Raw genomic sequence first — 13,515 nt, 5'->3', positions numbered from 1 at the left:
GATTCTTCATGATCTCAAAATTGGAAAATATGAAGTGTCTAACCCTTGGAACATAATGCAAAAAGAATTTCTTCATTTGGGTCAATTGGGTCAGAGATATGATTGGTCGAACAGGGCTTCCCAAAATTGTGAACAACTACACAAATGTACAAAACAGTAAATGACCAACTTTGAGGGGTTCGAAACCTAGTCAAAAAGATTCAAAATGACTTAAAAATTGAAACATAGGTTCTCTGTTATGGACACTAAACATCCTCAAAGTGGCAGGTCATGACACATTCCTGGGTGCGAGATATTCAAATGCAAACTGGGCCTCTGGTCGCTATTTGACACTTTGGGCAGGATTGCAAATTTTGACACTAGCTCAAAATGAGACTTCACAAAATGGTTTGAAATGTCAGTTTAACTTCATAGAACACATAGACGCACTAAATGAAAGGTGTTAGAAACATTAAAAACCTCTTAGGCCTTGAACTGACAACCAGGTACAATCTCATTTAAAAGCATTTAAGGGCTTGATTTCTCAATGGTACTAAAAATTGACCTTGCAATTTTTAGTCTCAACACATACAAAGAGCTACATTAAGTTGGAGGAAAAAATAAATACATATGATGAAGTGGAATGAAGAGTTTGCACTATTTTATTTGTGTTTTATATTATTCCATGCATATACTCATAGCTTCATTTTGTGATTGGGGTAGTTTAATATAATACTTATTATTTCTCATGGTTGAGTTTAATCATATTTTGATACTAACACTTTTCCTAATCTACAAGATCAAAAAAAAGATTGAGTTTGTCAAGGAGGTGATTAAGTAACTTGACAACATGCAATAAACTTATGACTTGGACAACTTTTTGAAAAGATCAATGAATAAAATATTTGACCTGCCAAAACCTTTGTATGAGTGTGAAGTTAAGGACAATCTTTAGTTGATTGAGAATTGCTTGTTTGAGGTAGATATTGTTGTGACATATGGTAACCGACTCTTTGAGTTAGATGAAGTTTCTTATGATTCTCATACTCAAATAATTCCATGGGTTGATAAGGATTGGGAATAACATCAAGAGGATGAACTCTTTAGATCATGGGAGAAAGTCTCAAGGGAAGATGTAGATTGCAATCACGAAAGTGTTATTATAAAAAATAATTTTTAGAGGGGTACACTTTATAGAACAACCACTTTTGATAAGAAACCAAAACTAGGGCATGAATGGCACGAGTACTATGAAGTTACCATGAAAATATTTAGAGTGAAGACTAACATGTTGATGGTGAACATCAATCCTTATGATTTTGGTTGTCTTAAGATATTAGATATAAATTTTTAGGTTGACATGAGTTTGGTAGATCACTTTGTTAATGCTCAATATTTTTTAAGTCTTAGCATGAGGATTGTAGTGCCTGCCCCTAGTTCGCATTTCTGTTATCATTGTCAAATTCCTTAGGCTGATTTTATGCATTGATTAATTTTAGAGATACTAGATTTGTAATATTATGATATTATTTCATGATTTTGATTACAAATGTATCGGTTATAATTGTTTAGTTGATTTCATTTCACATGACATTAATGATATTTTGATAATCCTAGTTAGTAAATGTGGGTTCTTTTATAAAAAAGTTAACATGATGTCTTTAATGATGATTATGTTGTATTGATAGAGATGCATTATTACATGTACGCATTTGATGTTAGACTTGTGATTTTTACGATACTTACCCCATACTTGCATGTGTATGGTGTGCGTGTTTATTTTATCTTTCTGTCTAACGTGTTTGATGTGGTTAAGGGAGGGAGTCGTAGTCACTTGCTAGTTGGGATCTACACGATGAACCACTCCCTGCCATTGTCTGTTTAGTTTAGATATATTATATACATGTACATGCTCGTCTTTTATGCAGGATGCAAGTACCGAGCATCGACTTCCCTGAATTGCCAGGATGAGCGTGCCCTATTACAAATAGTCAAATGGTGAGAATGGGAAGATAATGATCAGGTCTAATCCTAGCCATAACCTAAAATACTTGTCCTGCAAGGAGGACTCGTAACAGACTGTCTACCCTTTTTAAACCGGTGAGTATTTTGTGCATATGTTGTTTTGTCAGTCTTTGATGAATTTCTATTAATTAAGTCTAATTAATAGATTAAATTAATAATTTAATTTAATGAAGAATTATTATGATATTATGAATATTTAATTATATTTAATTAATTGAGAAATTAATTAAATATAAAGAATTAAATTGAAGATAAAAGTTTTAAGATTAAATTTAGAACATGATAATATTTATTTAATTTAATAATAATATATTTAGAGTTCATTTTTAAATAAATGCTAAATATTATTGTTATTTAAGTTAATAAATATTTATCAAATTAAACGTTCTAAATATATTAAAAAGTTAAATAAAGTTTAAATTTAGAACGTGATTATATTTATTTAATTTAATAATAATATATTTAGAGTGCACTTTTAAATAAATGCTAAATATTATTGTTATTTAAGTTAATAAATATTTTATCAATTAAGTTTCTAAAAAAATTAAATTAAAAGTGAAAAGATATTTAATTATCATAAAGATTATAGTTCGCATGATTTATGCATGAGTTGAAAATAAAAGAAATTAATTGAAAAGATTAAACATGTGAAATTAATAAAGATATTTAATCGCATTAAGTGCGCATGAGATTTATAAGTTATAAATTGATTAAAATAGAAGTGGAGTGGAAATTAAATAAAGAGATTTAATAATCCATTTAACGTGCATGAAAATATGAAAGATAAGATAAATAAAGGTTGATTTTAGAGTTGTGGAGATAGAAACCCTAAAGGGTAATTAGATTCTATATTAGAGGGTTTTGGGGTCATTATTTAGCAGAGAGTTTTTCAGACACAAGTTTAAAGGGCACACACAGGTTTGGAGAGCAATTCAGAGGGTTTGGAAAAGAAGGAATTTTTCGTAGCTTGAAGGATATTGCTTGCAGTAGAAATTTTCATGCAGCTGTTAGAGTTTTAGCATCAGTACGAGGTAGGGTTTTGAAATCCTGTGAATGCAATTTTAATTAGAAATATCTGTTTGCTTCGTGATTGTTGGGTGATTGAAATTATGTTTATCATCTCGATTGTTTCAAGATCTAATTGGTTAAAATTAGTTTCTCATTGTTTATACAGAAGAATCATAGAGGAAATTAATTAAATCACGTAGAGTTTGAAGGAAAAGAAAGATTTAAATTAGAAATTTGAATGGTCAAACTTAGTTTTTCCTATCAGACTAATAATGTAAAGATTATTATTATTATTATTATTATTATTATTATTATTATTATTATTATATATATATATATATATATTTTTTAAATAATTTTATTGTAGAATTTGTTTGAAATGAAAATCATAAATTTTAATGAAATGAAAATCATAAATTTTAATGAAATGAAAATTTATCAAATAATAAAACAATTCTTAAATTTAAAAAAAAAATTAAAAATAAAAAAATAAAATTAATTATGAAAGGAAGAAAAAAGTTTGATTGTTTTTATTAAAAACAAAATTATTTTTTTATAATTTGATTGGGGGAGGGAATAACCCCGTACCGTCCCACTTACCTGTCGGTGCCGCTGCTAACGCAAGCTGCGATAGCAGTGGTACAGCGTACCGCTGCTGGCGCAGACCTGTGGCAGCAGGGTACGCCTTCGGCAGTCCCTTTAAGGGAAGGTCGTCGGCCCCTTTTTAATTTTTTTTTAAATTTTATTAAATTTAAAATTTATTAAAAGTTTTAAATGTTATTAAAATTGATTTATTTTAAGTTTTAATGTTATTTATTATAATTTACTTTTAAATATTATTTGTTCCAATTCAATTTATTGAAAGTTTGTAATTTATAATAATTAATTTATTTATTTATTAATTTAATAAAAATAATAATAATAATAGTAAAAAAAAAAATTTAATGGATATTAGTTTGTTTAAACTAAAATGAAATTTAATAATTATAAGCATTAGTTAGTAGGATAGGAGATCTTTTTTTAAAAAGATTATTCAGATTTCGATTCTAATAGAATTACAATTATTTTTATCGAGAATCAATAAGAATTTATCTTAGTAAAATTAAAACATATATTTATAATTTACCCTTAGAATATTTTAGAAAATCGATTTCGAGAATTATGGGAACTAATCATTAACTCAACATTATATTGTCAATCAAATTCATACTTTGAAACGAGAACTAAAACTTTACTTATAAGCCTATTGTGTCTTTTCAATCCAAACACAAACTATGAATTGGACTGTTTTACTTGTACTTCCTATGCTTTGGATTTTGGTGTTGTTTAGATGTCGACCAGTCTAGGGAGTACACCAGAGGTTGTGAGAATTCTTTTATATCATTTATGTGACTAGATGTCATGATGTGTCTTGTGATTCAAATTTATATTATATTTATGAGGTTTAACTTGTGGAGCATTTATGTGTACTTGGGTTTGGAGAACCATCTTATTATCAGGTTGCCTATTGAGGAACCAAGTTTGATTTTTATGGGTGTTGTGGTATGGGACACAACTGTGTTTTTATGTGCTTAGGAGAGGTTGTCTAGGTACATGACTTGGGAGTGGCTTGCATAGGGGTCCGGGACCCAAAGTGGTCAGTACCAGGGTAACCTAATGCAAGTTATGTAATAAGTGATAATCTAGTAATTAAAATTTATGGGGGGAAACACACTAAAAAGATAAGTTAGAGATTTTTGATCTACCCATGCCTTTAGTGCTTGTATAGACTAAGGATGGGAATGAGATGAGTGCCTCGTCTTCTTGAGAGGGCTTTCTAGTTTCCATATGTGTGATGTTGAGGGTCCGGGGTTCAAAGTAACCAGTCCAGGGTAACTCAACGCTTGAGGGTCCAGGGTCTCTTAAGAGATCAGTCCAGGGTAACTCAAGCAGCCATGTGATGACACTCCCTAGTATGTAGTTTGAGTCTCCTCTGTAGATTTGTGTATCTCCGATGGTGTACTTATTGTTGGTGGTGTATCTATTGCCGGATGTGTTATTATGGTTATTTACTTTCATTGATGATGATTGGTGATTCATGGATGTTGTACTTTTGACATGTGGCTTTTGACTTGAGGAGATTATCTTTCGTTGACTTTATCTTATGATCTTGGTATTTGGTTTATACTTGGTTCGTGTATGATGTTTGGTTATGTGGTGTCAGTATTGGATTGAGTGATCTTACTTTTGGTTTATTTTATCTTCTTGAGTAGTATGTGTTACCTTTGAGGTAGTTTTGGCTATTAGGGGTACCTTGCCTAGGAATGTTTTATGTTTGATTAGCCGTATGTGGATCGTTCATTATCTTCCCTGCACGGTGGGAGTGGAAGCCTGACTAGGTAACCACGCGGTCGGGAGGTAGTGTCTTCTTACCATTTGGGTTCCCCCCTCACATTGCCAGCTATTGGATATTCATTGCAGGAGATGTACCTTTATCATTCTTATTTCTTATCTCAGAGACTTCTTTTCTGATGATGTATATATGTTATCATGTATTCTGATGTATTGTATCTTTTCTCACATACCCTGCGACATGTGCAGTGGATGTTATTGATTAGATGTACTTTCATTGTATTGTTGATACTTATGCATTTGCTTATGCAATTATGTATCTATTATTCCTTTATGATCTTGATACATTGTACTTGGAACTTAAACTAATTAATTTAAAATTATTAAATGTGACTCAACGTAACGAAACTCTTGAGGAGTTGAAACTGTATCTATATTTGCATGTGTATTTGATGTGTATGTTCATATTGCTTCCGCATTAATGGTATCTTGATGTTGTTTAAACTTCAAAAAAAAAAAAAAAAATAGTTCAGTAAACATTGTAACATGTTAGGTTTATTTCTCTTGGGTTCCCGAGCGGGGCATTACAAGGATGTGCTTATGGGTTCAATTTTCTCACAAGGTAAGTTTGTGTTATGTTACTTGAGGATTATCATAATGAAGGTAGATGTTTTATTTTTCAGTAGTGATAAAGATATAAATTTGAATGAACATGGGAATTGTGTTATTATAGTACAAACTAAAAGTATGAAAGTGCAATTTGACACTACATGGTTTGTCAAACACAATATTTCTTCTAGTTGGTTTGTAAAGATATCCTTCTCTCACTAACCAATAAGAAAGCATTGCATATCTTAAATTTGTTGAATGGGTTGTATCCCAATTGTCCGTAGCTAATTAGGAATGACATTTCAGGTTTGGTTGAGATTTTAGATTTGGTTTCTTAGTTCATATCTTACTCTTCAATGTTTAAAAGTTGTCTTGTGAAGGTAACAATGAGATTTCCAAATTTTTTAGCGATAATTAATTGCATGAAATTGTGTGAATGTAAAAGTGATTATCACTCTTTATAAATCTCCTAAGATAATAATTTAATTTGTGTGCATTTGTCGCACATTTTTCTACCCAATTTAAATTTGGTCTATTAAGAAAAAAAAAATTCCTTTAAAGATCACCTTCTATTGTAATGGTAACTTGGTTGCAATGTTAATAGTGCAACCAAGGTTTAAATCCCTACTTGCCCCAAATAGGTGTTAATGTTGGTTTGGGCCCACATTGGTGGATGTGTGTGGAATGGTGGTTGTGGAGGAGTTTAGAGGTGCAAGTTCGTAGTGTTGAGAAGTGAGGAGGATCTTAATAGACTAATGGGCCAAACCCTCCCTAGGTTGAAGTGCTCACATGACTTGTGCCGTGTAGGTGTGTTGCTCAAGGATCTAGATTCTCCTTGATGGTTTAGGTGGTGGTTATGGAGGAGTTTAGAAGTGGAATTTGGCAGTGTAGAGGAAGTGAGGAGGAGATTGATTGACTAATGGCCTATACCCTCCCTAGGTCGGAGTGCTTGTAAACCTTGTGCCATGTAGGTGTATTTCTTGAGAATCCAGGTTCTCCTTGGAAACTACTACTTGAAAACTTTGTGTTGCACTCATGAAGATCTTTAGTGGTTTTTGTTTTTACTTTGAACCCACACAAATCTTTCACTCATTTGAGCATGGGGTTCCTAATGAGATTTTGCACTCTCGGGTCTAGATTATTGGGTTTGGATGAGGTCCCCCTATTTTTGCCTCACCTAGTGTGGGCCAAGCTAAAAAAAATTATAATTTGACCAAAATATTGAAATTTCCCTCTTAATTGTATCCTCTCATCAAAATTATCACTATAAACTAATCCCTAGGTTTTCTTAATGGAATATTGTGTACTCTCATTATCAAATCTTATCCTTCAGGGTAACCAATTATTCTTCTCCAAACTACAATCCTCTTTCTAGCAACAAACATAATGGAATGCAATAAACTTCCCTAAGTGTGGAAATGGACAACATAAATCTACATCAATTGAAGTACTCCAACTCATTACATCTACACAATCTTTCTTTTAGCATTGTCATTAAAATGGTTTTGATTATTTGATAATAATTTTATTCCCTTTTATCTTGATCTTGTACTCAATATTAAAATAATTTACTATTCATTGAGATACTAGTAATGAAAATATATATCATAATGACTTAATTTACTAATTTGAGATGTAATATTTGTAGCAGCTAAAACTTAAAGGAGGTAAAAGGTGCCCTAAAATGGAATACATGATATCAAAATTTAGGTACAAATACTCATGATTCATTCTATGTCATATTTGTTGTGTAAAAAACAAGAGGGATTCCTCCTTGTTTCCCTTCATCTATAGTATAGTTCCAATTGAGATTCCATCTCAAAAAAGATATTATTTGATTGATGAACTATTGTTCTTGACCTACACCAAATACTCTATTAGAAATTACTTCATTTTTTACTAATATATATGTTTTCTACACTCTTTTTCCTCCACTTATAAAAAAAACTCAAACCACTTTATTTTATCATTTTTGCTAACCACTATCCAACCTCAAACTTGTGTATTAAGAATTTTGAGTAGATAAAATACACTAAAAATGTTAAAATTAATCATCAATTAAAGCACATTTTGTTTGGAACAATCATATGAGCTTCTAGTTTATAAAGAGTAGATTATCTTATGATAAACACTAATTTTATGTGTCAAAGAAGTGAAATGGTGACAATTTCATAAACATAACCTCCAACATAATGCAATAGTATGAATAAGCATGATAGGTTACCTTACTATGTTAGCCAAGTGACAACTTGTATCAATACTTCAACTATTCTAGAAACTAAGCTATTTATAATCAAAGTACTTGCATCTTTGACACTAAGAACACTTTAGGAAGTTTTCTTTCAGTAGTAGACTATATTAAGATTGATTAATTTGTCATGTTGGGAGACTAAAAGTTTTCGTAAGTTAAATCTTTCAAGTTGGTTTAGCTCCTCCAGGTTAATCTAGCATGAAATAAAGTTTCATTACTATTTCTTTGGTAGTGGGGACCATTGTAGATTTGTTTAAGTATCAAAATATCTCTATAGAGTTTCCTATTAAAAGGCCTTTCTAGGTAAATCCAGATGTGAATGAGAACGTGGGTGTCAAATGAAGGTTGGATTAAATTGTATTTTGATGGAGTATCAAAAGGAAATTCAAGAGCATCAGGACTGGGTTTTTTGGCAAAAGATTGGACAAATAACATATTAGTGATTGGAGCAAAGAAGTTGAATAAGGGACAAATAGTGAAGAGAAAGCTCTAGTTTCTCTGCATGCCATCAAGTTGGAAAAAAACCTTCTAAATTCATTTGGAGTGGGAGTCATTATTAATTATCAATGCAATAATAAAGTGTTGAATTATCTCTTCAAATTTGGATGAATATATTGAAGAAATTGAAAATTTATTACTCTCCTTTGATGACTTAGAGGTGACTCACACTCGGTGAGGTGGCAGTACAATGACAAACACCCTACCAAAGACTGTTGTGTTTTAAATAACGGTCAATGTGATTGGTTGGTGGATGATTTTAAGATCTAAGGCTTGATCTCATAGATTCCATGTACTATATGTCACCAAAGAAAATATTAATTATGATGTATAAGAATTGGAGAACATGAAAGATGGGACAATTGTTTTATACAGGGATTAGAATTGTTTTGAAACCATCAAGAGAAATTTTTAGCAATGTAGTGATGAGGAACAACAAGGTGGTGATGGAAGGGAAACAACTCTCAATGCTCAATTTTATCACATGGAAACAATTGAAAGTAAATTTTAAGATTGACAAACCAATCTTTTGGCAAACTATGGATATTTTACAAACCAATCTATATGTTAGCATATCTATAGTTTCTGCCTATTCAAAATCTAAATGCAAATGATAATGGTTGTATAGGGAGGGTTTGAACTCATGATGTAATGTCAAAGATAATGACTATATATTAAATTCTTCAACTCTTTTTTTAAATTTTGTATATGATGTACACCCAAAAAAATAGCAATAGCTAACACTAAGAGAAGGTATAGGGTTTGTGATGCAGGAGCATCCTGGGTGTAAGAGCAATCTTGCATCACCCAAAATATTTTCTTTTTGTTTTGTTGGCACTCAAAATTGAAGCCCCGATTTTGAGTACCTTTGAGAAATTTAAGCCCATAAGTGCTCTTTAATGCATATGTACCAGATTGTACTTGAGAAGCACAAGAGGTGTTTAATGCTTTTAACACCATGCATTCAATGTGTCTAAGCATTCCATGAAGATAAATTGCCATTCTAAGCCATTTCGTGAAGTCTTGTTTTGAGCATTTGTCAATTCTGCATTTTTTGCTTAAATGTCAAACAACGATAGGAGGCCATGTTTGCATGTGAATATCTCAAACCCAGTAATGTTTCATGACTCGCTGCTTTGGAAGTATTTAGTGTCTATATCTAAGAGTCTATGTTTTAGATTTTGACTCATTTCGAATCTGTTTAACTAGGTTTTGAATCCCTCAAAGTTGGTTGTTTATCAATGTCATGCTAATGCAATTTGTTCTAAATTCTGGGAAGCCCTGTTTGACGTGTTATAACTTTGACCCAGTTGATCGAAATGAGAAAATTTCTATTGTGTTGCATTTTAGAGGTTAGAGACTTGTTATATTTCAAGTTTGAGCTTATGACGAATCTGTTTGATCAGTTTTCAAATGCAATTTCTAACTTTTTACTGGTGTCATAAAGTGCAGATTTGTCAGTACCCCTTTTCGTGACGTTATAACTCCTAATTCGTGATAGGTGAGATCGAATGGATTGTACCACTGTGTTGAAATTTGAAAATACTCCAAGTGTGCTAGTTTGCAAGTTTTGACGAATCCATCTACACACTTTTCTAGGTCCATTCTGTTTGCAAAAAATGTTTTATGTCAATGTTTCCAATCTACAAATTCTGAGTAGCCCATTTTTACCACTCGTCATTTACGTCTTGTTATTCGTCATGAGCCCAAATCACAGATCCATATTCTTCTCATGACAATGAACCAACGCCCTAATTTTCATTCTCCCAAGTGTCAATTTGCCATGTTTTCAAAGCCAGATCAGAATGCAATTTAGTGTTTTTTGACATGTTTTCTTGTAGGCAGTTCTGAGAGGGCAACTTTCATAGTCAATATCTTTTGACTGAGAATTTTTCATGGGATGATATTCGACGGGGTAAAAGTATGCAGAACAAAGAATCAGTATGTTTGATTTTAGAGCCTGATCAGAGGTTTGGGTTAGTTTTTAAAGCCAATCAAAGGAGCCTCTGGCATTAAATTGACAATTTGCAAATTAATGGTAAAATGAGCTTTAATTGATGGTTCAGTGATCGAATTTGTTTCAAATCAGTGCTAGAGGGTGAATGAGTCAGTTTTGCAGTTCAGTTGTCTGAAAACGAAAAAAAATTAGCCGGACCCACTTTGGGGCTCGACTAATTGCATCAGACTGAATAGGTATACTAGGGATTAAATTTTTCCAAATGGAAGGATTATAATGGTTGTAATTGTTATAAATTTTAAGATGAGTGCACGTCATTCATCAAGTACATAAAGAAGAGAATATTGAGATGATACCCATAATTCATTGTCTAAGTTTTGGTTGTGACTCTAAATATTACACAGAAAAAGAGAAAGGAGATTATGCCTATGATCACCATTTTGCTAGTCAATTATTGCCTCCTCTTGGGGCAAGAGGTCGTCATTATTTATGTTAATCAGAGTTTATAATATATATTTAGAAGAACAGTTATATTTCTAGAGAAAACAGAGTTTGCTAGCTTATTCCATGGTTTGCCAACTTGTTCCACCATGAAAGGCTAAAACTAGTTTGCAAGGTCCCTAATAATTTGGTGGGGTTAGCATTTTTTCTTTTCTCCTCCTTCCCAACCCAGACTGAGGTCATACAGACTAGTCAAGAGTTTTCAAATCACAATTTAATTATTAAATCTAAAGTAAACAGAGAGAATACTAAAAATGAAAGATCAATGAGAATCTTGTTGTTGTCTATTAATATCAAATATAAAGTTGTCGCTAATTAGATGCCTGGCTTGAAGTGGATGGCACTCATAAAAACCATACTAGTTTGGAATTTGCTTGTTCCAATGTACACAAACTCCAAGCATTGAAATGTATGATTTGGTGGGGTTTTGTATGATTTATATGAAGCTTGTCTGAATATAGATGGCCTTCCAAACAAGTTGAAGAACCTGAAAAGAAGGAAAGATGGGTGGGTGTGTCAGTAAAAAGATGGCCATTGAATATGACCCCAAAATGACAAGCTTGAAACATCTACTGAAGCATCAAATGTTTCAAGCACAAGTGAAAAGTTACATGTCCAAACTAAAAACTTAAATGTAAATGAGCCCAAAAAAAATTATTATTACTACTACTGGACAGGTTGATAGTGTAAGTGTCGTGGATAATATGAGAGAGGTTGAAACCTGTATAACTGTTGATAGGATTGACATCCATGAGTAAGGCAGAGAGAGGCACAGTTGAAAGGAGCAAACCCACGATATCATAGAATGGGAGCAAACTCACGCAAAGACAGAGTAAGCCACCCAATATAAGAAAAAGACCACATAGCAATTTTTAAAGGGAAAGCGGCAATTAAAATAGAGCATGCACGTGGAGCAAGAAGGAAATCCATGTGATTTTCAAGGAAAATGCCAAGCGAGGAAGAGGAGCCAGCTGTCCAAGCCCGTAGCAAGAGGAATGAAGGCTCACTCCACTCATGGCAAAGGGAGTTTGCAGGGGATAGTTTCAACAGTAAGCCTCACACTATGAAAGAAAGGAAGCCCACGTCCCAGGAGCCAGAGGAAGTAAAAAATAGGGAGCTCAGAACATAACACCCGCGTCCAAGCAAGAAAGTCGCCAGCTAAAGGAAGCCAATCCCTCTTTTTTAGGAATAAGTTGGAAGTAGAGGTTTGAATCTTTGCTTCCCAATTTACAAAGAATCGGGTTTTCCTCCCTGGGTAGTCTTTGTATTAATCAATTCAAAAACAAAATTTACCATTTGAATTTCTCTGTTTCATCGCATTGCTTACTGGGTTTTGAAGGAAATTTTGAGTTCAAAGAATTCGGATTGTTTAACATCAAAGCTTTGTGCTCCTTTAATCGCACCGCTCCCTTTGGATATAAGAGGAGAATTGGATGGCGCTGCAGCTTTTAAGAACTTCCAAACATGGGGCCAAATTGAATTTCCATTGCCTTTTGGGCGAGTCTTGAGCCCTGCAGAAGATTTGGTTCACAACATGCATGAAAAGACAAGTGCCTCCTTGAAGTTCACTATTCTAAATCCATAAGGGCGTATCTGAACAATGGTTGCTGAAGGAGGAGCTAGTGTGATATATGTTGATACTGTTGGAGATCTAGGCTATGCAAGTGAACTTGGAAATATGCAGAATATAGTGGAGCTCCAAATGAAGAAGAGGTGTTATACTATGCAAGAGTTCTGATAGATCATGCAACAGCAAACCCAGATGGCCGCAAGAGAGCTCTGTTAATGGGTGGACGAAAAGCTAACTTCACAGATGTTGCTGCCACATTTAATGGCATCATTAAAGTTTTGCGTGAAAAGGAATCAAAAATTAAAGCTGCAAGGGTGAATATATATGTAAGGAGGCAGGATCCATGTTTAAGAAGCCATTTCCTTTCACGAAAAGAAGTAGCCTGTGTGTGGAGCAGAGATAAAGTTCAAAAAGATATATCCCACATTCATCGTGGGAGAGATTTTTAGGATCTTTAAATACAACTTCACACAGTGGGAGGGTGTCTATAAGACATTGCTTTTTGAAAGGCAAGGCTCGCGTAGGGGCCCCACCCATGACTAGGCTAGAAGATGATGTGGTGAAATTTTAAACAAAAATGCAAGTGCGATAATGTGGCAGATCAAAAGCGAAGCATAGGATCATGACACGTGTCTGCATCGAAGGGTTGGTGCATGCCCGCAAAATGGAGATGCTCACTAGATATAAATAATGCGGGTATGCAAGCAAGTGACACGTGGCAATGGGTCCCGGCAAGCGATGACGAGGCATGTGGTGACATGGAGGTCTAGTGGTGATTGAGCAGCC

At 33.3% G+C, this 13,515-nt stretch overlaps 1 pseudogene; it reads left to right on the top strand.

The window, feature by feature from the left end:
• Window positions 1-12,105: 12,105 nt before the first annotated feature.
• LOC149542761 (ATP-citrate synthase alpha chain protein 3 pseudogene) lies at window positions 12,106-13,178 on the top strand (annotated as a pseudogene).
• The last annotated feature ends 337 nt before the right edge of the window (window positions 13,179-13,515 follow it).

This window comes from Cupressus sempervirens, chromosome 8 (assembly GCF_028749045.1).
Source record: "Cupressus sempervirens isolate cs-2001-9-10 chromosome 8, ASM2874904v1, whole genome shotgun sequence".
Lineage (NCBI taxonomy): Eukaryota > Viridiplantae > Streptophyta > Pinopsida > Cupressales > Cupressaceae > Cupressus > Cupressus sempervirens.
Note: the sequence above shows the minus strand (reverse complement) of the source record. Positions and strands in the feature narration are given on the sequence as shown.